Here is a 26,256-nt window from a genome sequence, read left to right on the forward strand (position 1 = left end):
AGGAACTGCCTCTTTGAAAATATCCTACAGCCTTGGCAGGAAAGGAAAAGAAAAGAAGGTGCAACTTGCAAAGGGGATGATGGGTGGAGAAGGGGGTGCCTTGCTGTGATTCAGAGCCCTGATGGTTCATGCAGGAAAGAAGGGTGTTAACTGCTTTGGAAAAGAAGACCATCAGGAGGAAAGCAAAGGCTGCAGAAGGATCTAGCTGGAGGATCTCCAGCTCTTCACATTAGATCCCAGGATCTATCCAGCTGGGTTATCCTGCATCCCATCCTAGGGAGGGGAAGAGAACAAGGTAATTTGAAAACAGAAAAACCTGTTGGGGAGGAATTATTGATTCAGATGTCCTTCGCTCCAAGGCTGGGAAGAATTTGCTTTTATGGACTGCAGGATCAGGGAGCTGCAGTCCAAAAAAGAGGGGCTTTTCCAAAGTCCAGGCTGACCAGATGTCCTCACCACAAAGGAGGACAAGGCACTGCAAAATGTAAAGCATTCAAGGGGAAACTGTAGGGCATGACTAAATACACTTATAGGAGATGTGGAATTTATCCCATGAATATCCTGCAAAAATCACGTAATTACGTGTAACAATTTCACATGAAGTCGTACAAAACCCACCATTAAAGTGATCAGAAAGAAGCATTAACACACATCATTTTACTTTTGAGATTTCAGCGACAATGCATTTCGGATATCATTTTATTTGCACAATTGCGTGTGATAATCATTTGCGCAATCACTCACCATTTCCATTCATTTGAGGGATGCTTTAAATGCTCTTTAATCTCTTTAATGTCAAAATCAGCCAGTGTGATAAACTCCATAGAAATATAAACTTGTTCTTCTCAGACATGCTCAAAATGGAAGACATTTTGGAATTCTTCCTCAACAGAAGGTTGAAATGCAGGAAAAGGAGGATGTCTGTCATCCTGCTGAAGTCTCATATTCAGACCACAGGCTGAGTCTCTCTTATTCGAAATGCTTGGGATCAGAAGTGTTTGGGATTTCAGATTTTCCCCCCCAGATTTTACAATATTTGCATGTACATAATGAGATATTGTAGAGATGGGAGGCACGTTTAAACATAACATTCATATATGTTTCGTATACACCTCATACACATAGACTCAAGGTCATTTTATATTTGTTGCTCTGTGCTATTTCCAAGCTATGGTGATCCTAAGGCGAATCTATCATGAAGGTTTCTTGGCAAGTTTAATCAGCGATGGTTTGCCATTGCCATCCTCTGAGGCTGAAAGAGAGTGACTTGCCCAAGTTTCAAAGTACATCTTTTCAAAGGACTAGAACTACTTCCATTCCCCATATTTTATGCACAAATACAGTTGATGTATGCGATATTTGATCATTTCTGTAGCTTTCCTAAGATTTTATGTGCCATCATAACAATGGTGTGCTGACATTTGAAAAACTGGTTCACATTTTTAGCCATATCTTGGGTTGATGTCCTATTTCTGCTTGAACTGCAGCCCTTTGCACTGATTAAAAACTGGGTTTAATTTGTAGTTCCAGGAGTATAGACAGGAATGCAAATGGAAGATCATTAGCCAACAGAAGCCAAAAGTGAAGCACAACTGGAGGAGGTTGAAGGGGACCCTCCTGCTATCCAGGTTAGAACTGCTGAAGAGATTCCAATGGAGACAGACCCACAAGAAGCTAAACAGACACTAGGTGAAGCACTTTCACAAAAGGCTCAACAAGTACCTGATGAGAAGGTTTTGCAAGAGACCATCCAGGCATCAGGTGAACAAGTAGAACAGGAATCCCAGCAGCAAAAGCAGGATTTCCAGAAGCCTCCAAAGGCCCGAAGGAAATCACTAGTGCCCACCCGATGGGACTATACCAAAACATTTCAGACATCTTTCAAGAGAATAGCTGATGTAATCCACTGGAGTAGACAGGAACAGTTGACCCAAACCTTTCCAGACCTCACTAGAGAAACCACTCAGGCGTATAAAAGCCTAGGACCCAGTGGGCCCCAAGTGAAGGAAGAGTTAGCAGACAAGGACACTGTGCCTCTAGATATATGGCGCCAGCGGTTCAGGCAGTTCTGCTATCTAGAAGCAGAGGGACCTCGAGAGGTCTGCAGCCAACTCCAGGATCTTTGCAATCAATGGCTGCAGCCAGAGAGACATACCAAGGAGCAAATTCTGGAGCTGGTGATCTTGGAGCAATTCTTGGCTATACTGCCCACAGAAATGCAAATCTGGGTCAGGAAGCAGGGAGCAGAGACCTGCACACAAGCTGTGGCCTTGGCAGAGGTTTTCTCATGGAAGCTGCAGGAAAATGAGAGATGGGATCAGCAGGTAAGACTGTTTATTAAACCCTGGAAAGCCTAACGAGAAGAAGAGCTTAGAAAGTAATGTTTAAGAATAATAAACATGACGACTTGATGAAGTCATCCCTATCCTTGACATCATCCTACCAGAGCTCATCTTACCACAGCTCAGTTGTGGATAGCTTCAACATGCTATTATATACATTAAAAATTCAGAAGAATACAAATTGTTTAATGTATATTAGATATTTTATCACACAACTTGGCTTATTATGATAGGGTATATATTATAGCAGAAGAATTAGTTTAAAATGGGATAATAGGATATCAGAGAGTTCCTGGCTTAATTAGTCAAGGTGGAGGAGGAAGTTATATGTTTCTGGGGATGTATGAAGAGTATTAAAGGTAAAAAAGACAAATGAGAGATTGATTGATTAATTGATTGATTGATAAATGAGACAGGACGTGAAATGGAAAAGTCATTTATAAATGTACACCACTCTTGTTTTGCTTTTGTTTCACCATTAATGTTCTGTCTCAATTTTATTTGTATGAAATTGTATGGATATATTATGTAATATATATATTGTTGTTGTTTTTTAAAAAGAGAGAGACAATAACCTTCCATGACCTGAATGGAAATGAAAAAAAATGTAGATATAGGTTCTGTTCATATACAGTATGTCCATTGCCAACCATGGAGATGCTACTGTTATGGACTACAGTGCCCATAACCTCAAGCCAGCACTTACCATGCTGATTGGGGGAATTCTGGAAGCTGTAGTCCAGAAAATAGTTTTCCCAAGGTCTGGTCCATTGGAAATATAATTTCTGCTCTCTTCTAGAAGATTAACCAAGTTGGGATAGCAGTTTAGTAGTCTTGTCTCAGTGATTGTAATTGGGGTGTTAGCCAGAACAGAGGCTGTTCTGTTGCGAGGTGGGGAGGATAGAAAATGGTTGAAAATGATTTGCCATTCCAGACCTGTCACTGTGATCTGAATCTTGTCTGTGCCTTTGATTCAGGTGCCAGGGCCTTTGGAAAAAGTGGCTGTTAATTTCTCCAAGGCGGACTCCTTGAAGATGCAGCTGTATATGGTAGCCATGCAAGAGGGTGAAAGGATAGCCAGTTTACTGGGTAAGGATTTTCTCTCTGCCTGGATTGCATTACAAAAAGTATCAAGCAGGAGTTGAGGATACCTCAATTAATACATTCTCTGATAGTGAAGCTCCTTTTTTGCATACTCTTTTTAACACCTGCCCAGGACACCCTTTTTCTCCTTTTCATCTGTCTAGCTGGAAGTTTTTTAGATGACATCTCCCAGTTGCATCACGTAGATGTTAAAAAGCACAGGAGACAGTATTGACCACTGTGGAATCCCATAGGCTAATGGCCCAAACAGTCTCTGTTTGGGAATGCTCAGCACTGCGAAGCGATGCTCCCAAGTCCCATAGCAGCCAAATGACCCAGAAGGGTATCAAATGTTGCTGAAAGATACAGAAGGACAAACAGGGACTCACTCCCCTGTCCAGCTATTGGTGTCAGTCATCCACCAAGACAGCCAAGGCTGTTTCTGTTCCATAATCAGGCCTCAACCTTGACTGGAATGGGTCCAGGTAATCTGTTTCAGATGCCTGCATGTTGTTTCAGTCCTTAGTAAAGGTGTTATACTGGGGAACATATCTTTTGCAGACAGGCTCCTCCTCCTGCGATTAGTCAGTGGCAATAGGGAGATTTTCAAGGTCCAGGAAATTTGAAGTCCATTTGCATCTCAGCAGGGACCCCTCCTTTACAATCCAATATGTCTCCATTCCAGTGATGTCACAAGCCTTTTTGCAGCAGAGAACAATGGATTCCTCAAGAAGTCTCCAGGTTTTTGCATCAGGAGCATTTTGGTGGTGTAACATGTGAATTCAATCTAAATTTAAGAAGGAAAAAATTGTTTTACCTTGATTGAAATCCCAGTCTATGAACCACTCTGCATGGTTCCCCTGTTGCAGCTACAATGTAGTATCTCACAATACACAAAACATGCAGGGGTAGCTGTGTTGGCCATTTAACAAATACAAACAAAAATCCATCAGTGATACCTTTACTGGCCAACCAAAATGCACAATAGACTTGTTGCAAGCTTTTGAAGCCCCATGGTCTTCTTCATCAGGCAAGAAGTTACAAACCAAACAGGAGAGAACAAACAAACAATTGGAAATGTTAGTCAGATGCCTCCATGTTGTTTCAGTCCTTAGTAAAGATGTTATGATGGGGAGGATATATTTTGCAGGCAGGCTCCTCCTCCTTTTGGCCAGGCAGCAATAGGGAGGTTTTCAGTTTCAGTTAGCCAGGTTTCAGATATCCATGCAAGGTCAACTTGTTTGTCTGGGATCAAGTCCTGAATTGTACGGGTGGCATTAAACAGCAGTACTTTATGGTCTGATGGGGTTCTTCTAGAGTAGCCAGAAATCTGTTGGTTTTGGATGATGAACCAGAAGGAGGAACAGCCACAGGATTTGTTAAATGGCCAACACAGCTACCCCTGCTTCTTCTACATTGATTGTTCTACCTCCAGCACCATAAATCCTCCTACCTATTATGACTGAAATGGCAGCACCTCTTGTTTTTTTTCTGAACACAAATTTGACTGACCAGCAATACAGAACAAATCAATTATAATAAACAAGCCCACAGATCTGCTTTTAGCCTGAAGAATGCCCAACACTTAGCCAAAGCTGACCTCATGGGATTCTACTGAGTAGAAGTTCCATTTTCTTATTTAGAGCAAACATGGAGCATGTATTGGTTTTATTTTATTTTTCTTGCCCTCCCTTCCTCCGCTTTCTTTCACTGAACTATACCTGTGTTACTATTTCACTGGAAAGCTAGGATTTAGAATGTTACACTGATTGAGAAGATACTTATTTTAAGAACAAAGGAAAATAACCAATAATACAAGAAGTCCTTGTATCAGTTTATTAGGTATGCAAATAGGAATGCTGATTTTTGCTCTCTTCTATTTTTGCCTTCTTCTCTTGTAACTGTAAATTGATAAGTATGTAGTCTGCATAGATCTCCTGTCTTGCATGCTCCTTTGTGTTAAAATTCTCCAATTTTAAAAATATATATATTTGAATTTTAATCCTAAATATTCTAATCAGATAAATAATTTACCTTTTTTTAAGTGCTGGGGTTGGGAAGAAAGTTTAAATAAATACCTGGGCTTATGTATCTCCAGTGGTGTCTAGTGGCTTCCAGGAATTCACTCTGGCTTTTAGTCACAAACTAAAAGACTTATCCAGGGTGCTGAACATATTTTGTGGATTGGGTCCAGCACCTTGGATAGCTTTGTAAAAGTTGATAACTAAAATGTGGAATGACTTCACTGCTCTACAGACATGGAAGTCACAAGCTACTAGTCCTTGCTTCACTTTGAGACTTCCAAAATACTTCACGGTAAGGACAGCTTGCACTGTTCACCTTGACCTACACTTCTGCTAGGGCACTGGCTGCTCAATGGCATGAAAGGTTGCATCAAGCTGTAATACAGGGCTAGGCAACTGCCTGAGGTATCTGCCCTGAAACTCCCTAACCTCCCCTCTTGCCACCTGGAAACTGGTGGGCATCATTGGGTCTAGTGGACACCCCCTTCCTCAGTTAACTAGCTCACATAGCTACACTTTCCTCTGCAGCCCCTCTCCAAATGATGACAGGAAATGACCTGATGCCACTTCCAGTCACCATTTTGAGGAGGACAACAGGTTGTCATTTTGATAGGGACTAATGAAGAAAATAGATGTATTTGAGGATAGAACAGAGTTCTGGGGTACCATGTGGTGATAGGGTAGGGGCATTTTCATGTTTATGTGTGTTAGGCGGCTGTCTGCATGATATGGGGGCAAAAAATTGGATTGGGGGCTTTGGGAGACTGGTAAGAGGTTCATGGGCTATTGTCTTGTGTACATGGCCCAAAAAGGGAGATTTGAAATGAAGTGATAGTGGTTGGGGCATTGTACATGTAATGCCAGGGTTGTATAATTGCCAGGCTGGGTATTTCTAGTAGTCCGCCTTTCCTTGAATGGAGATAGTGATGCTGTTGAATTCAGTAAGAGGAAACCTGGGAGCAATGAGGCTGGACATCCTGGGAGGTCAACATCTAGGGGCAAAGAAGTGTTCTTGCCATGGCCACCCTGGGCCATTTTAAGGCCAGGAGAGGCATTTTCTAAAACAGGAAACTATTTTATAAAACTATTTAATAAAAAGGCCTTTGCTCAATTTAAAATGGCATGGAAATGGCAAAAATGACAAAAATGCCCAACACCCGCTAGAGAAGATTTTGGAGCATTTAAAGGTGAAAAAATACTTTGAAAAAAAAATATTTTTGACCTCTGAGGAGCCTGTAGGTCACAGTAACAACCCTAGAGCTGCAAGCAGCGCACAGACCATGCTTTACAAACCTTTGTCTTAAATATTCTGTTTGCAAAATATATACTGTACCACTGAGCTACTGTTTTGCCATGTAAATTCACTTGACAACTGTTTATTCCAGCAGGAAATGACCAAAGGAATGAGAACGAGGAAGGGAATCTTCTGGAAAGACTGGAGGAAGTGGAACAGGACCGGATGTCTCTGCAAAGGCCAAAGGGGAATATCTGTCTCTTTTCCAAGATAGGAGAAAAAACTGGGAGTAAGTTAGCAGCTGAAAAGACGATCTTCCAGTGCCCTGAGGTGGAAGAGACATCTGGAATTCAGCAGGCACCGGAGCAGCAGCATTGGGAAAACATTCCAAAGCAGACAACAAAAAAGGCCTTTCATTGTGAAGGCAAGAAAACATTAAATGAAAGCACTCTGTGTGATGGACTGATGGTGAGCAAGAGGAAAAAGACTGCTGTGGACAGTGAGAAATGCTCCAGCCAGAGTGCTGATCCACTGAAAAGCTTGAATGTGCAGGCAGGAAAGAAGCCATACCGATGCTCGTACTGTGGTAAAATCTTCAACCATGCTTCAGCCCATTTGGTGCATGAGAGAATCCACACGGGAGAGAAACCATTCAGTTGCATGGAATGTGGGCAGAGTTTCAGTCGGAGATCCCACCTTACCAGACACTACAGAATCCACACAGGTGAGAAACCATACATGTGCTCAGAGTGTGGGAAGAATTTCAGTCGGAGATCACACCTTACCGAACATGAGAGAACCCACACGGGAGAGAAGCCATTTGCCTGCTCCATCTGTGGGAAAAGCTTCAATTATCGTTCACTCCTTAAAGAACATGCAAGGATCCACACAGGAGAGAAGCCATATAAATGCTCAGACTGTGGGAAACGTTTCAACCGGAGAGAAAGTTTTATCATCCATGAGAGAACCCACACAGGAGAGAAACCCTACGAGTGCCTAGATTGTGGGAAAAGATTTAGTCAACGATCAAACATTACTGCCCATGGGAAAAAACACACAGGAGAGGGAAAACATAAGTGCTCAGAGTGTGGGAAAAGCTTTTGCAATTCTACTGGCCTCCTTAAACATCAGAAAAGCCACATGGCAGAAAAGCCATCATATGCATGCTAGTATTAATTGTAGGCAGAAGAACTTCTGTTCAGTGATTTTGCTTTCCTGTATGTATGAACAGTATCATTTATACAGGGAAAATAACACAAGCCATGGTCCTTGCAGGACTGAACCATTTCAGATTGAAAGTGGAAGCTCATGTGAATTGAATGCATATGAAAAGCTAGCATTTCAGGAAGTGAAATTTTAGCCTGTCTTTCTCCCTGATATACTAGGTATTTATATGCAAGGATTTTTAATTAGCCAGGCAATTCCAATATATATTTCTCACATTTATTCTGAAATACCACATCCCGCTGAGACTTGTATCAAAGGTGTGTGTTTGTATTGTTTTCAATCAGCTCTTACAGAACGAGTCACAGAGGAAAACCCTGTAAAATATCTGACTCGTTCTGTTGGTGAAGGTTTCATTCTGAGTTCACACCTATAATCTGTGAAATGTGGGAAGAAATCAAAGTAGAAGTGCTCAAATTTTAAATTGTCAGTGTGAGGTCAAAGTTAGTAATACGTTTTAAAACTCAAGTTCAGATCTTGCAACCCAGGTATGTTTCACTGTAAACTGTGGAAGATGAAGATCTGTCTTGGTATTTTTAAACTAGCCACTAGAAAAACATATAATGAATGTATACAGCTATCTGGGCATTCTTCTGAGTTTATGCACATGTACCTTCATGAGGTTATCTAACAAACATACGATCTTGGTGCAGTCTTCATTTGAGGGTGATTCAATATCCACAGTGTGTCTTTGCTCTGCAGTTTATAAGGGAGTGGCAAGGATGGGAGCAATTCTTTGCTTCAGACAGCAATGTTTTGCATTTGTGAAAGCCATTAGCCCATGTTTCCTCTCCACTTTATTTGTTTTTAGGTCCAGCATCCATTCCCCCCTCCACCTTGCTAAATCAGAGTGAACCTGCACTGTAGAAATAATGCTGTTTGACATGACTTTAACTGCCTTTACTCCATTCCACATAATCCTGATATTTATAGTTTTGTGAGGTACTAGCATTCCTTGGCAGAGAAGGCTAAAGACCTTGCAAAACTACAAATCCCAGGATTCCACAGGATGGAGCTACAAGAGATGATAATGTTCTATTGAATGGTGGTGTATATTTTTATAATACTTTGTCCAGGAATGATCTCTACCCTCCCTGCATCAATCAAACTCTCTTCAGGCAATTGAACCGCATGCAGTAGGAACTGCGTGAAAAGAAAGGTGGTGCCACCTGTCCTCATTATCCACGCTTTGCAGGGGAGGCCTGAAGTGGGAAACTATATGGCCATCCAGATGATGGACCATAACTCCCAGCTTTCCTTACCATTGGTTACACTGGCTAGGATTAATGGGAGTTACAAAGCTAAAATGGCCAGGTGAAATAAGGAACAGAGCTCTCACTTTAGTGGTTGTGTGGAAGAGGGAATTTTAGTCATGTAACACCCACTTAAATTCCCTCTTTGTCATAATAACTAAAAGGAGAGAAGCCCTGTTCTTTATTTCACCTGGCAACTAAACAAAGCCCAGCTCATTACTGTGCATCTAACATCATCCTGTCATAGTATTTAACCTGATAACATAGGAGTGGGAAGGCTTCAAGCGATTTGTGAGATTGTCTTCATTTCTTCTAGCAAGACCTTAAGAGCCACCAACTGGCACATAGCACAAAAGAAATAACATATATTTCACTGGGACCATAAAGAGAAATATATTTATTGCAGAATGAAATTTTCTGGACTTTCATGGCCTGCCTTATTAGATATATGAAGTTGGCTATCTATATTTCACAGAACCTCACACTACAATAAATTTGCTAGCTTGAAAGTGACACAGGACTCCTTGGTTTTGCTGGAGTGGGCTTACTTATACACCCTTTTGAAAGTGATACAAAAGATGCATACTACATATTAAAGAAGTCTGTGTCCAGGAATGTGTATTTGAGTACCAATATTGAACAAAGATTATAGTCCTTCAGCATAAAAAAAATCAAATTCCAGTTACTTTATTTCTTAATTAAGTCAAGTTGAATCCTATTTTGGGAGAAAAGCTGAATACTGAGCCCGTACAGACAAGCCAAAATAAAGCTGCTTCAGGTCACTTTGGAGGTATGCTGTTTAAATGATGCATGCGTCCTAAGAGGCCGGAAGCCGTGCCAAAGCCATGCTCCAGTCCTAAGGACTGGAGCACAACTCTCAGACTCTTAAGATGCATGTGTCGTTTAAACAGCATACCTCCAAAGTGACCCAAAGCAGCTTTATTTTGGCCTATCTGTACAGGCCCACTAATTCAATAAATAAATTTCAGCAGTATTATTATTCTAGGGTAGGCAGAGAAGTCACTTTATGGTTACTGTTGTTAAGTCATTTATAGACTGAACCCCTTGCTGAGCTACTAGAAATTTGCCCAAGACCTATCAGCAGATTAAGATCTACTTCCTTCCCCATCCATGCCCCATATTAGTAGTAGTTGTGTGACTATATTTCAGGGGAAAGCAAATGTAGCCTTTAAGATTTTATTTTTATTATAGCTTCCACAGTCCTTAAGTATTGGTTATGCTGGCTAAGGTAAATAGGAGTTGCAATTTTTGAAAAAAATACCCATTCCTGTTATACATAGCAAGAAAAAGAACTCAAATGTCCATTTCATCCTATAAAAAGGTGGTCACAGCTATTTTATTTCTATTTTAGGTGTGAAACAGATCACCCCAAAAGTGTGGGCTGGTGGCGGCCAGTTTTCCTCTGGAGGGACGCCGCAGCAGCCAAACTGCCCAGCGTTCCTCTGCCCCAAAAAGAACCCTGAAAAAACAGGTTCTTTTTCGGACACTGCGCACATGTCATGAATGCACCATTGGTGCATTTGTGATGTAAGTGACACACTGCACATTGCTTACATTAAGATGGCGGCGGCAGCATGTTTTAGAGTTTGGGGCCTAAAATTGTATGTCTTGCCTTTTTCACACGTACACCAAGAACCATGTGTGAAGTTTTCTACTCTGGAAGGAAATAATTCACAAAAACATAACTTTAGAATTAACTGGTTCAGAGCCCAGGATTTATTTTCGATTATTCCAGAATGAGCAGACTTCAGTTTATGGTTTCCAATACTGGAAAAGAAAGTCACTTACCTCCATGGTTTGGATGTCTTAAAACATTGTTGACTAAAGATCTTTTCAGTAATCTATAAATATAGTGAGATCTTGTAGCACCTTGAGACTCACTGAAAGAAAGAAATTAGCAGCATGAGCTTTGGTAGACTTCAGTCTACTTCCTCAGATGCATCTGAGGAAGTAGATTGAAGTCTATGAAAGCTCATGCTGCTAGCTTTTTTCTTTCAGAGAGTCTCAAAGGTGCAACAAGATTATATACTGATTCAACGGACTGACATGGCTCTATCTTTGAAATCTACAAACATAGTTACAGAAGGAGAGGTGGCATATTCTTCTATAAACTTTGCAGTTATATCTTATATGCCTTGAGGTTATCTTTTACCTCTTCCTTACATAAGGTGCCTGCTTTCACCCTTTACACTCTAAGTATATAAGGGCTAGGGTCGCAAGTGCCTCCCTCTTATTAATTCAGTATATTAGTATGTTTATTTTTGCGACAAATAAACAGTAACTTTATTGAGTAACATTTAGTAAGAAAGTGGCTTCGGTAAAAACAGTTCCAACTTAGTGTGGTTACTTTAAAATGACACTTGCAGGCTTCTCACAGTCAGGAAACAAAGGCTGCCCAGTGACTCATGTGAACTATTTATTTACTGTAATACATTGTGTTTACATTGTTAAAAATATATCTGGTTATAATTACATTGCTGCACCGTACACTGGTGGACAAAGGCCATGACCATTTGCTATACTGTAAAAGTAACTACAAAAAAAAAAAAAAAAAGGAATTGAAAGCTACTTGGCTGCTAACTGCATTACAGTTACCATAATTCAGGGTATTCCAGTGTTTGTGAATGGGCTACTTGAGGACCCAATGCAAATGTTGAAAGGGGTCCCCCCCTTAATAACAGCACAATGGACAAATGAAAGGAATCATTTGAATGTATATTCAGTCAAGGGTTTGTGGGTAGTAAAGTACAATTTTAAGCATTATCAATTGCAAGCCAGCAAGGCCTTGTAACCCAGATAAGTTAATCAGTATAAAAGCTGGAAGAGACCACAAGGGCTATCTGCCATGCAGAACCACACAATCAAAGCCCTCCCTGTGAAAGATGGCCATCCAGCCTCTGTTTAAAAACCTCCAAAGAAGGAGATTCCCATCACTTTCAGAGGAATTGTGTTCCACTGTCAAACAGCTTTTACTGTTAGGAAGTTCCTCCAAATTGTTAGATGGAATCTCTTTTCCTGTAGTTTGAATCCAGTCCTCCATGAAAAATACTGTTGAATATATAATAAAATACAGTATATGTAATGTAGTATGAGAGACAGTGTGGTGTAGTGGTTTGAGCATTGGACTATGACTCTGGAGTCCATGGCCTGCTCAGTCATAAAACCCACTGGGTGACCTTGGGTAAGTCACACACTCTCAGCCTCAGAGGATGGCAATGGCAGACCTGCTCTGAAGAAACATGCCAAATAAAGCCCATGGCAGATTAGCCTTTGGGTTGCCCTTAAATCGGAAACCACTTGAAGAAGTCAGACAACAACAGCTGTAAATAACTCCCATGAAATGAATTTATTTTTATTTTAGTGTTTTTATCTTTTAATTTGGTAACACGCTCCATTTTTCTTGAGAATGTGCTAAATTTTGTGGGGCCTTGTCCTCCTCTGTGGCTAACACAGGGTGACCAGGCATCCTCTTTTTCCAAGACAAGTCCTACATTCCAACCTTCTGTCCAGGAGGAATTCTAAAATGCCCTCCATTTTGAGCAGGACTAAGAAGCACAAATATATATATTTTTATAGCTGGGCTGCAGAATGAACTGTGTTTGACTCTCCTTTCACTGCCATGGCTCAGTGCTATAGAATTTGTAGTTTGATTTGTAGTTGTGGAACCAGAGCTGTCTGAGAGAGGAGGCTAGATAATTGCACAAAACTGCAAATCTCACAGTTCTATAGCACTGAGCTGTGGTAGTTAACCTGGATTATTTTTGCAGTGCAATTTATGAATGTTTTCAGCTTTTAGTCATGTCCTCCGTACTATTTATTGGGAATGTAGGTGCATTTTGTGGTGCCATGTCAACCTGGACCATTTCTGCAGTGGATGCACCTTATGAATGTTTAGAGCTTTTATATAGTCATTTCTTTTGAATGTGGTACATTGTCTTCCTTTGCAGTTAGGGCATCTCAGGGTCTAGCACTGTCAACCTGGACCACTTCTGCCGGGCGGATGCACCTTATGAGTGTTTCCAGCTTTTATTTAGTCGTGTCCTCCATACGTTTTTATGAGGAATGTGGTACATTTTGCAGTGCCTTGTCCTCCTTTGTGGTTAGGAGGTCTTAGGGTTTAGTGCTGTCACCATTCCTGGACCATTCCTGGAGTGTGGAAGCACCTTGTGAGTGTTTAGAGCTTTTCTTTAGTCATGTCCTTCCTATTCTTTCTTGGGACTGTGGTACATTTTGAGGTGCCTTGTTGTCATCCTGGACCATTCCTGGAGTGTGGAGTCTTTCCAGAGTTTATTTAGTGGTGGCCTCCATCCTTTTTATGGGGCTAGGGCTTCTGGTCCCTCTGACCGCCTGGGTTTCTTTCTTGGAGGCCTCATCTTGTGCCAAGGCCAGGAGCAGCAGACCCCTCTCCCTCAAAATGTCGGCCTCTTCTTGCCCTGCCTCCTTCTCCTCCTTCTCCTCTTCCTCCCCGGATGCAATGGCCCCTCTGGCATCCGGAGGGGAAGGAGGGAGGGGGGCCAAGCTGCGGATTTCCCAGCAGCTCCACGGCCAAAGAGAGAGAGAGAGAGAGAGGCAGAGAAGAAAGGAGGAAAAGGCAGAAAGAAAGGAGCTATCCAGAGAAGGCAAGCAACCCAGAACCAAAGGAGGCTCCCTTGGAGTGGCTTCTCTGCAGTGACTGTAAGCCCTGGGCTCTTCTTGTTGTTAACTGTCCTTTATCTCTCAGCTGCTGCTCTAAGGGCGAGGTCGCTGGGGGCATTCCAGGCCCAGAGGAGGCAGAGAGAGAGAGAGAGAGAGAGCCAGAGGAGGGATCTGGTCCGGACTCAAGAGAGGACTCAGCAAGGGCTTGAGGCCCACTCTTTGGTAACGGGGGTTCTTCTGAGGGGTCCTTTGTGGAGGGAAGGAATGGCGAATGGAGGCCGCTTTGTTGCATTGGGAGGCGCCCCAGAGAGGAGAGAAATCTCTGCAGCTGCAGCCAAGGCTTGCTTTTTCTCTTCGGGGGAGAAGGGCTTAGCCCTGTCCTCGCCCCCAAAAGGCTCCCCTTGGGCTCCCTGTGCCAAGGAGCAGGGCCTCGCTGCCACAGGGAGCCGAAAGGAGGAGGGCACCAGCCCCAGAAGAGACCCTGGAGAGGAGGGGGAAAGCTCTGCTTCTCAGTCAGGGCTGCCAATGGAGGGCCTTTGGGAGGGTCTCCTGGAGAGAAGGTTGCCAGGGAGGAGGACGTGCCCTGGGGACAAAAAAAGAGGAGGTCGTCTGGTCACCCTGTCCTAAGGTAGGACGTTCCCATGACAAAATGGAGGACAGGAGCAAACAAAAAACTAAAGACATGAATACAAATGTATATTCATGCTTCTTAGTTATGCTCCACTCTTTGGGATTCCTCCTAGAGAGAAGGGTGAAACTGGGGCAAAAGGAGAGGACGTCTGGTTCACCCTGTTCTAATGGCAAAAGAGAGACAAGACGCTGAAAAATGTGGGGCATTCCAGAAAAATGGGAGGATATGACCAAATTCACACTCATATAAAGATCAATCCATGCTTCTTAGTCCTGCTCCACATTTGGAATGCCTCCTGGACAGGAGGTTGAAATGTAGGACACCTTGTCCTAACTGCAAAGGGGGGCAAGGTGCTGCAAAATATAGGACATTTAAGAAAAATTGGAAGACATGACCACATTAAAAGCTAGAGGCACTCTTAGAAATATACATCCATGCTGCCATTGAGGGCCTTTTGAGTTTCCTCCTGGAGAGAAGCATGGAATGTAGGACATGTCCTGGAAAAGGAGGAGGCCGTCAGGTCACCCTGGGGGTGAGGAAGGCATGTCCCCAAAAGATCAGGAGACTGTGTCCTCTAACCCTTTTCCTTGGAGAGTGCAAGTGGGGTTGGGCATTTGAAGCTATAGTCCTGAAGGATGTCAATCAGGTTAAGGGTGTCAATAAGGAGGTTGCCTTAGGCTGTAAGATGTTATTCATATGTTATTCATATGTTCATATATTAAGATTTTGTTGATATATTAATAAGATCTTATTAATATGTTGTATATTTAACAACAGCAATAACAGAAATTAGATACAAAAGGGCTACAGCTCTGGAGACCAGGATTTGATCCCCAGCTCAGCCATGGAAACCTCAGAGGATGGCAGTGGCAAACCTTCTCTGAACAAATTTTGCTGAGAAAACCCCATGAAAGGGTTGCCATAATTTGGAAGTGACTTGAAAGCACACAACAACAACTTGTAGCCCCCTTGAGACTAATTGAAAGAAAGAAGTTGGTCACTTCTGTGCTTTCTTTACTTCCTTTGTTGTTAACTGCCTTTGAGGGGACCCCCACTCATGGTGACCCTGTGAATGAGGCCTCTCTGAGACCCACCCCCTTCCTCCATTGCTCTGCTCAATCCCTGTGGCTTCAGCCCTGTGGCCTCTTTGATTGAGCCTAACCATCTGGCATGGGGCCTCCCTCTCTTTCTGCTGCCTGCTGCTCTCCCCAGCATCATTGTCTTTTCCAATGATGGCGATTCTGTCTAGCCATCTGGCATCTGGACTCCCTCTCTTTCTGCTAACCTCTACCTTCCAGGGCATTATTGCCTTTTCTAATGAGTCACTTTCTGATGATGTGGCCAAAATATGACAGCCCCAGTTTTATCATCTTGGCTTCCAGGCTTGATTTATTCTAGGACCCATTTTGTTTGTCTTTTTGGCTGTCTGTGATATCCTCTGCACTCTTCTCCAGCACCACATCTCAAATGAGTTGATTTTCTTCCTGTCCACTTTCTTCACTGTCCAGCTCTCACATCCATACATAGTGATGGCTTGGACGGTTCCAACTTTACTTATCAGTTGTATATGTTTACATTTTAAGATATTGTTTAGTTTTTTCATGGCTGCCCTTCCCATTCTTATTCTTCTTATTTCTGCAGTCTCGGTTCTTATCAATTTATGATCCAAGATACAGGAACTCTTTATCTGTTTCAACTTCCTCATTATCTGGGTTGAACTTATGTAGATCCTCCATGGTCTTTATTTTTGTTTTCCTTATGTTCAGCAGTAAGGGCCTTTGCACTTTCTTCTTTTAACCTTCCTTAGTAATTGTTCCAAGTCTGTGATGTATTCTGCTAGTAGTATCCTGTCATCTGCATATCTTGGATTGTTGATGTTCCTTCTTCCTATCTTCACTCCTTCTTTTGAGTTTAACCCTGCTCTTCATATGGTATTTTCTGCATACAAATTGAACAAGTAGGGTGATAGAATGCAGCCTTGCTTGACCGCATTGCCAATTGGGAATAATAATATATTTATATCCCACCCCTTTGAGGTCAATTGGGGCGGCTAACAGTAATAAAATACAATACATTATACATCAAAATCTACTTCCCTCCCCCCCTTAAAAAGTTATTAAATCAATTATAATTAAAACCAACAAATTAAAACAACATCAACACATACACATTATTACAAAACAAATATTCAAATAGAACAGTAGCCTCTTGTCCCAAGTACAGGTTCCTCATCAGGACTATCAAATGTAGTGGCACTCCCATATCTTTAAGAGTGTCCCATATGGTTTTTTTTTTTTTTTGGTGATCTCAAGGGCTTTTTTATAGTCTATAAAGCACATGCTGATTTTCTTCTGCAATTCATTAATGTACTCCATTAACCACAGCATGTTTGCAATGTGGTCCCTAGTGCCTCTTCCTTTTCTGAACTCCATTTGCACCACTGGGATTTCTCTCTCCATATATGATTGGAGTCTATACTACAGAATTTGGAGCATAATTTTGCTTGCATGGGATATTAGTGCTATAGTTCTATAATCGTTGTAGTCTTTCGTATCTCCATTTTTTGTGGATTGGATTGTGTATTGATAATTCTAGAGCTAGAATTGATTCTTGTAGATCTTTCATTATCATTATTTTTGTTTTCTTAATGTTCTACATTAAGCCTACCTTGGCCCTGTCTTCCTTAACTTTTTTCAGTGATTGCTCTAAGTCCTTGTTGGTTTCTGCTTGTAGTCTTGTATTGTCTGCATATCTTAAGTTGTTACTTCTTTTACTTTACTTTCTGAGGAAGTAGACTCAAATTAGGAAAGCTCATGTTACCAGCTTCTTTCTTTCTGTTAGTCTTAAAGGGGCTACAAGTTCCCTTTGCATACTGTACCAGTTTCCCACACTAACATGGCTAGGTCTTTGAAAAGAAATTACTGTACTATATAATTCAGGCATCCAAAGAAAAAGGCAGTGTTACCAAAATGCAGCCAAAATAAGAGTCCTGGGTGAGAACGATTTTCAGTGTCTCACTCTCTGTAATACTAGAAATTTGGGATGTAAATCAAAATTGCATAGACAGTAGAATTCTTATAGGGACGTACTTCTTTCATATCTGTCCATAACTATGCCCTTGTAGGGAAGAGTTCTGGGACACCTGTGAACATTTTAACACAAAACAGCCATTTCTTGCTGTGACAGTGTTCTGTAAAGTAGGAGTGGGCAACATACATGCTGCTAGTCATTGCTGGATTGCATCTCCCAATATCTTGCACAACTTTTAAAATCTTTAATTTATTTATGGTGTATTTATACCACACTCTTCAGCTGTCATAGTGGTTTACAAATGATTAATTTCACTGTTCCTTGCCCTCAGACTTACAGTCTAAAGAAGGCAGAATACACAAGGAAAAAAGAGAATGGTAGTATGGGAGGTGATTAAGTCCATATGCTTCATGTTGATGATTGCAGGGGCTTATAAGGAGTTGAGGTAATGTCTGGAGGGCCACAATTGGCCTGCCTTTGCTTCAGTTAATAGTGAAGGGAAAGTGCCCTGAGGTGCATGCTCACCATTTCTCATAATGATGTGTGTTTATTAGAAGATAGGGTTGACACGCCATGTAGAAGATAGAAGGGGACCTTTATGCAGATACCTGCCAGGAATTGCCCTGGGTGCCCTTAGACTAATTGCCTCTTCACATCCTACCCTATAGTTGTGAGGAAAAACTAGAGGCAAAGGGTATTGACATGATGGTAGAGGGTGCAAATCTGTACCCATGTGGTTTCTCATTCAGTCCCTTGCATCTTCAACTAAAGGCCTGTTCAGAGTTGGAACTGGTTGTAGTGCCAGGTTTCCTCAAGATTGTATTGATGTCTGACACATATCCCTGCTATACAAAAGCTTTATTGGTGATGAATGATGCAGGTGGTTTACAGCAGAGGAAAACATTAAGTCCTTTAACTGATGGGTTCCACCATTCCTTTGCATCAGGTTTGTAGAATCAGAGCCCTAAACAATACATGTTTACAGTCTGTTCCAGGGCCAGTGCTCCCAGTCCCTGTGGCCTAGATAAATGGAAATTAGGTTGCTCAGTTGTGATCCATCTCCCATCCTTATAGCTATGAGAACTGTACAGGCACATTACTAAAATGAAACTTCCTAGCACAGCCTTTTAAACACAAGGCTGAGTCTCCCTTATCTGAAATGCTTGGGACCCGAAGCATTTCGGATTTTTTTTTCAATTTTGGAATATTTGCATACATATAAAGAGATATCGCAGAGATGAGACCCGAGTCTAAACATGAAATTTGCTTATGTTTTACAGACACCTTAAACACATAACCTGAAGATAGTTTTATACATAATATTTTTTAATAATTCTGTACAAAGTTTGTGTACACTGAACCACCAGAAAGCAAAGCTGTCACTATCACAGCCACCCATGTGGACAATGTTGGATTTTGGAATTCCAGATAAGGGAAACTCACTAGATAGCTGGTAACATTTGGCCATGATTCAGATAAAGATTCTAGAACTCAATTGCCTGGTGAAAATAACTGTACTCAGTACAGGACCTTAGGTAACAAGGTCAGAAACTGCTTCTTTCTGTTTGGAGCTTAGAAGAGCCCCTGCCAGCCAGAGCAGAACGCACTGTGCTAAGTGAGCCTTTAAGACCACTTCTCATCTCCAAATTCCTCTGATTTATAATAGGGAAGGCAGAGGAGCCTAGACTCTACTCTGAGCTCTCTGGAAGAAGGGTGGAACGAACATGGAATAAAATAATAAATTTATTGACATTCATAGATATAGCCATGTTAGTGTGTAGAATCCGTATGTAGAGAGCACCTTTGAGACTAACTGAAAGAAGTGGGCAACATGAGTTTTCGTAGAATTCGGTCTACTCCCTCAGTCTATTCCAAAAGCATCTGAGGAAGTAGACTTTAGTCTAGGAAAGCTCATGCTGCCAACTTCTTTCTTTCAGTTAGTCTCAAAAGTAGTACAAGATCTCTTTACTTACTAACATTCAGTTCCTGGTTGCATGCTGATAGTTGTGCAACCCACCTTCCCTCCCCAGTGTACCTCTGAAACTCAACAGGCAATTATGCTCTTTTACTTGTACACATCAGCATTTTGTTTTGTTTTGTTTGAGTTACTGGAGATAAAAGAGGGGAAGAAAGGTTCTCCCGCACCTAGGGGTTGCCATAATGGAGGACTCTCAAAACCGGGACAATGTAGGACAAGGTTTGAAATGTAGGATTTTTTTTTTAAAATTTTGGCTAGGAAATTAAAAAATAAGTCCTAGATTTTTAAACCTTGTCCTCTCCTCCTCCAGGACAGCCTGCGAGAGAAGACTCGAGGCCGGCTCCAGGCCGGGAGGGGGGGGAAGCTTGGCATCGCGGCATTGCCACGGTGCCAGGCTTTCTCCTCCTCCTCCCGGCCTGGGAGAGAGCCTAGGCGGCTCCCAGGTGGGAGGGCACGGGGAACCTTGGCATCGCTACGATCGCCACGGTGCCAGGCTTCCTCCTCCTCCTGGCCTGGGAGAGAGCCTAGGCCTGGTCCCAGGCGGAAAGCAGGCAGGGCCGCTTCATCGCGGCGATCGCCGCGGGTGGAAGCGGCCTCCTCCTCTCCATGGTTGCGCAGGCCTTGGAGACCCCGCGGCAGAGCTCCGACCGGGGCCGCCTCGAGCCTCGCTGGGCCTGGGAGGGAGCGTCTGCGGCTGGAGCTCCAATCGCGGAGAGCCTTCCCAGGTCACGCAAGGGACTTGGAGCGCGCGGGGGCTGAGGTGTGGCTGCGGTGGGCGGCGGCCGTCCCGGTTTTCGCCAAACCGGAACGGGACTGGGTTGGCACCGCCAAACCGGGATTGTCTCGCCCCCCGGCGGGTATGGCAACCCTATCCGCACCTTCTAATTCCCCTATAGCCCCTGCTGTTAGTGTTAAGAGTTTTCTTGTTGGTAGGTGAGTCTGCTTTCGTTTTCCTAATTTCACTGGCTTTAGGAAGAGTCCATCCTGATCTTAGTGAGAAGTGATACAGACTGCTCTGCCACTTGAATGGTCAGCTCATATTTATTCTGATTTCTCTAACACATTTCAATTTCTCCCCCTTTTCTGCAGATGCAAAAACCGGTGTGACATAATGGCTAAGAGTATGAACTATCACCCTCTCCTTATTGAAACTTTACCTTGGTTATAACCCTGCTCGTTTTGCATCTAATGTACAATTATTTGGTCTACTTTACCGATTACTGAAGTTATGATTAAAGTATCTTTAACTCTGAACTCACGCTAAGCATTTTTGAGGCTTAGAAACTTGTTGTTTCAGTTTGAAAGTTAGGATTGAAGGGTACACAGTTATGCTTTAGGTACAGATTGAGTAACCCTTATCCAGAATTCTGAAATCTGATATACTCCCAAATCATCCACATAGATGGCTGAGATAATGACAGCTTTGCTTTCTCATGGTTCAGTATACATAAACTTTGTTTCATGCACAAAATTATTTGAAAATATTATGTATAAAATTACCTTTAAGTGTATAAAGTGCATGCAAAACATACAATTTAATGTTTAGACTTGGGTCCCATCTTCAAAATGTCATATTATGTATATGCAAGTATTCCAGAATCTGAAAAAAAATCTGAAATCCAAAAAATTTCTGGCCCAAAACATTTTGGATAAGGGATACTCAGCCTGTACAATTAATGAATGTAAAATGCAAGTATCCCTAAATATATTCCCTTTTCATATGGGGAATCTAGCTCCTCGTGATTAATTTTATTGTTTCCTTAAAAAAACCCCCAATGTATCTTGCTGTCAAATTTTGCCTCCAGTTTTCTAACTTCTTTTTTACAGTTACATGATATGAGTATTGCTTTGCTCCAGCAGGCTGGAGATGATGAGAATGGAAGAGAACCTGATCAAACAGGAGATGATTCAAGAGGAGGAGGAGGAAGATAACCTAATGGTAGACGAGGTGATCATCATAGACGAAGAGGACATGACTCTGATTAAAGAAGAGGGGATAATTAAAGCGGAAGAAGATGAGATAATTAAAGAGGAAGAAGATGAGATAATTAAAGAGGAAGAAGATGAGTTCATTAAAGAGGAAGAAGATGAGTTCATTAAAGAGGAAGAAGAGGAGAACCTGGTAAAAGAGGAAGAGAGTTTTCCACTGGGAAATCATGAGCAGATTGAAGAAAGGGAGTCCTTTCTGGAAGAATATGAAATAAATGTTTTCCAAATTCGTGGAGATGAAGAACCTTTTGACCTTGAGCCTAGTCCTGAAAGCCAAGTATATATTCCAAAGAAGAGACGTTGTAAAGCTCTGCCGCGACAGGGCACTGCAGAGAAACCCAACAAAACCAAAACCCAGAAGCCAGGAAGAATCTATAGGTGTCCTGATTGTGGGAAAATCTTCAAAAGGTGTTCACCCCTTATCAGACACCGAAGAACCCATACTGGGGAGAAGCCATATGTTTGCCGTGTATGCTTGAAGCGCTTCAGTGACAGCTCAGCCCTTGTGAAGCACCACAGGATCCATGCAGGAGAGAAACCTTACACATGCCCTGAGTGCGGGAAGAGCTTTTCCCAAAGCTCAACCCTTATTGCACATCAGAGGATACACACTGGGGAGAAGCCGTATAAGTGTCCTGAGTGTGGAAAGAGTTTCAGTGTGAGTTCTAATCTTGTTGCTCATCAGAGAATCCACACAGGAGAAAAGCCTTTTGGATGCCCTGTCTGTCTGAAAGGCTTTCTGGTCAGCTCCCATCTCATCAGACACTTGAGAATACACACAGCAGAAAAGCCTTATATTTGCCGAGAGTGTGGGGAATGTTTCACTCAGAGTTCCCACCTTGTTGTACACAAGAGAATCCATACAGGAGAAAAACCTTACCTGTGTTCTGAGTGTGGAAAGAACTACCGTGGGATCTCAGATTTGATCCAGCATCAGAGGATCCACACAGGAGAGAAGCCCTACAAATGTACAGAGTGTGGGAAATGCTTCAGCCAAAGCTCATGTCTTAAGAAGCACCAGCGAATTCACACAGGAGAGAGACCTTATCTGTGCCTCAGATGTGGGAAGAGATTTAATCGGAACTCACATCTGACCAGGCATCAGAAAACCCACACTGGGTAATTTTTACAAAATGGTTCCTTGGAGATTCAGCTCCATAATAACAACTACTAGACAAGAAGTAAACCGGAGTGTTTCAAATAGTTAATCTTTCCCCATCTTCCAAAAGACCGTTTGTCCCACCACCTTATACCTATACTGTAAAAATATCATAGGAAATAAAGGCCTATTTGCCTTTAATTTTTTTATGTGGTTAGTTAAGATCCAGGCTTCTTTTGCCCCTATCTATTTTGTAACTGGATCCTGTAATTTTCCCTAGAGTATCAGTACTCTTTTTATTTTTAGTGCTTGATTACTGCTTTTAATCTTTAGGCCATCCACTTTCAGAAATGACTCTGAGTTCTTTTATTGGATGTGGATTCTGAGGCTCTCCCAGTGTTCTTCAAAGTTAACCTTCTGATTTGTTACCAGATCCTCAAAAGCTCTGTTAAGTGTGGTGAAAGGGGGGAAGGACTGTGAGGCCTGGACTGAACAATATTTATAGCAAGCTCTGTGATGATGCTAAGATGCTCCCTTTTCTCTACTCTACTAGTGCATACAACATCCTGCAGCATCCAGTGGACTTGTGCTGTCTTTTTGTTTTGTTGCTCTACAGCTGATGGGAAGCTGCATGTGAGATAATTTCCTTTATTTTGCATAGGTGGAACTGAATTCTTACATGTCTTTTTATGCTAAAACAGACTATCACATATATCTCTTTCAATTCTCCTTTACACTGTTAATAGCAGGGTTTTCTATAGGCCAAAAAAACCAAACAAGACCAGGCCTGGATAATAATAATAATAATAATAATAATAATAATAATAATAATAATAGGATTTATTTATATGCCGTCCAATCACTGGGAATCCGGGCGGCTTACAACAGAGGGGATAATAGACGGTTCCCTGCCCTCAGGCTTACAATCTAAAAAGACACGACACAAAAGGAGAAGGGAATGGATGCCTCCTGGATGGCCTTGGCATCATAGAATCATAGAGTTGGAAGAGACCACAGGGGCCACCCAGAACAATCCTATCCTGCCATGCAGGAAGGCACAGTTAAACATCTCTGACGGATGGCCATACCCCCTCTGTTTAAAGACCTCCAAAGAAGGAGACTCCTCTCTGAGGGAGCGTGCTCCATTTTCAAACAGCTCTTGTTTTCAGTAAGTCCTTCCTAAAGTTGAGGAGGAATCTCTTTTCCTGTAGTTTGAATCCTGTTCTCCAGGTCCTATTTTCTGGAGCAGCAGAAAACAAACTTGCTCCAACTTCAATATATCCTTTCAAATATTTAAACATGGCTATCATGGCACCTCTTGACACCATGCTATACATACCCAGCTCCCTAAGCTACCCCTCATAGGGCATGATTTCCAGACCTTTCACCATTTTGGTTGCCCACTTCTGGACACATTCAAGCTTGTCAATATCCTTCTTGAACTAATGTCCAGAACTGGATGCACTATTCCAGGTGAGGTCTGACCAAAGCAGACCAGAGTGGTATTCCCTTGAGTAAGACATTATACTCCTATTGATGAAGCCTAGAATTGCATTGGCTTTTTTAGTTGCTGCATCACAAACCAATTAGTCAGCTTGGCATCTTGCATTATAAGCCTGCATTATGCTAATGCTTAGTAACTTGATTGAAAATGTCTCCCAAATTTATGGGGAAAGGTGATGTGTGTGTGGTTCATTTCCTAGGTGTAGAGAGTTTGCATCTTTATGTGCAGAATGTCCTAGGTTTTATCCCTGGTGTTTCCAGATTAAAAGATATCACCAGGGGCCAAGATTTTTTTTTGCCTTGAACCACTCCAACCGTTCAGAGTAGACAGTACTTGAATAAACGGACTAGTGGTCTGACTCATTATAAGGAATCTTAATGTCTTAAAGTTTTGTGGCACCAACACTTCTGATGTGTTGTAATATCACACTGTACCCTCAGAAGCAGCCAAGGAGGGGAATCCAAAAGTCCTATTTGGCACTGCTTGAGAACATTTGGGGTCTCACCCTGTCTGGTCTTTGGCATGCTTTGTGGGTTCATGGGACACCAGCAGAGCCTTAAAATGGCATTGTAATTTAATCCTCCCATATCTCCCCTCCCACTCTTTTTAGTGGAGATTATAGAAAATTGTAGAGTGGTTTTAAGTAGTTAAAAGACAGCTGTGAATTAGAAAGGCATTGGTTTGTTTGGATCCAGAGTTGAGAAAAGTTTGTTTTTCACACTAAAATTCCCAAAAAGTCCCAGCCAGTTCTGTAAATTACGTTTCATTTTGCCATACCCACTGTGGGGCCTTAGGCAAGCCTTTTTTTAATCTTCAGCTCTACCCTCACCAGCAATATGGGAATAATGATACTCAACTACCTTACAAGGTTGTTGTGCAGATGGCAACAATCTATTGTGTTGCAAGTGCTTGGAATATTTTAAAAGTGCTACATAAATGCTATACAGTAACCTTCCTGTTTTTGCAGAGGATCCATTCCGGACCCCCCTGCAAAAATGGAAACTCACATATGTTCATACCCCATTGGCTTGGATGACTGCTCACTCTTGCATGTGGCCCTGGGCACGCACCATGGGCACACATGCCATCTTAGCCAATGGAGCTTGACCCTCCATGAATAATCAAGAGCGTGGACTTCAAGCCCGCAAAAACGCAGGGGCAACTGTGTACTGTTATTTTCACCCTGAGCTTGGGACAGTTTCTTAAGTTCCTGGAATGGAAGAATTTTGGTAGCTTTCATAGTGTAATCTGTATAGTTAGCCTGTTGGGCTTTCCCGCTCACTTGAATTGCCACTCAGTCTTCATACATCAGAATCTTTAATTTTTGCAATGAGGGAGTGTTTTTTAATTGAGTTCATTCCCTCTGGTAATATCAAGATGAGAATTTTGCCAGCCCTGCTCCATAATAGAGAGAAAAAGAATATGCGCTTTTCAAAAATGTGCAGAAAAAATACTGCATACATTTTTGTAAAACATGGATGGCTGCACAGTAGTCTATGAGGGCACATGTCCATTAATGCATCCATTTTAAAATGTACACAAAAGTATGTGTGAGTGGGGTTTTTTTCCGTTAAAAATATTTATAGTGTGAAGGTAATAAAAGAAAGGAACTCATAGAAACAGACTTGACAGGTTTGCCCAATTCTGCTATTGATGCAGGGATCAAAATAGTGTAGGGAGATTACTTGAGTAGAGATGGTCCCTCTCCACAGACGTTACCCTTCTATAATGTGAAGGGCTGTGGAGATTTGGGGTGAGGGTGCAGTGGAATAACAGGCCTATCCGTGCTCTCCCCCTTAGGCAATTTTATTTGCACGGAGTGATTAGAGCATGTGTCTCTGCTCTCTTCTGAGCAAGGCTCTGCTTCCTTCTGAAGCAGGCAGGAGAGTTCTGAGATAAGAAAAGGAGCTGAAGAGGTGGAATTCTGGCATGGAAGAACTGGAGGCACATGAGCCAACTGGAGTCTTGGCTCAGGAGCAAGTGGGAGGCTGAGAGATACCCTTGAAAGACCTACTTGAAGAACAAGACAAAAGACTTGCTGCCTGCTGCTTGACACGGTGTTTGGACACTTCTCTGCTCTGTCCCTTTAAATCCTGTTCTAGTTAACATCAGAATGTTCTCAAACTACAGGTATACTTCAGTTAATGAAATACATATGTTCCTGAGCATTACTATAAAATAAAAATTGGTACCAGAGGAATAGAAATAA

The 26,256-nt window shown here is 42.1% G+C and overlaps 1 pseudogene; it reads left to right on the top strand.

Moving 5' to 3' along the window:
* LOC121924026 lies at positions 1-26,256 on the top strand (annotated as a pseudogene).

This window comes from Sceloporus undulatus, chromosome 2 (assembly GCF_019175285.1).
Source record: "Sceloporus undulatus isolate JIND9_A2432 ecotype Alabama chromosome 2, SceUnd_v1.1, whole genome shotgun sequence".
Classification (NCBI taxonomy): Eukaryota; Metazoa; Chordata; class Lepidosauria; order Squamata; family Phrynosomatidae; genus Sceloporus; species Sceloporus undulatus.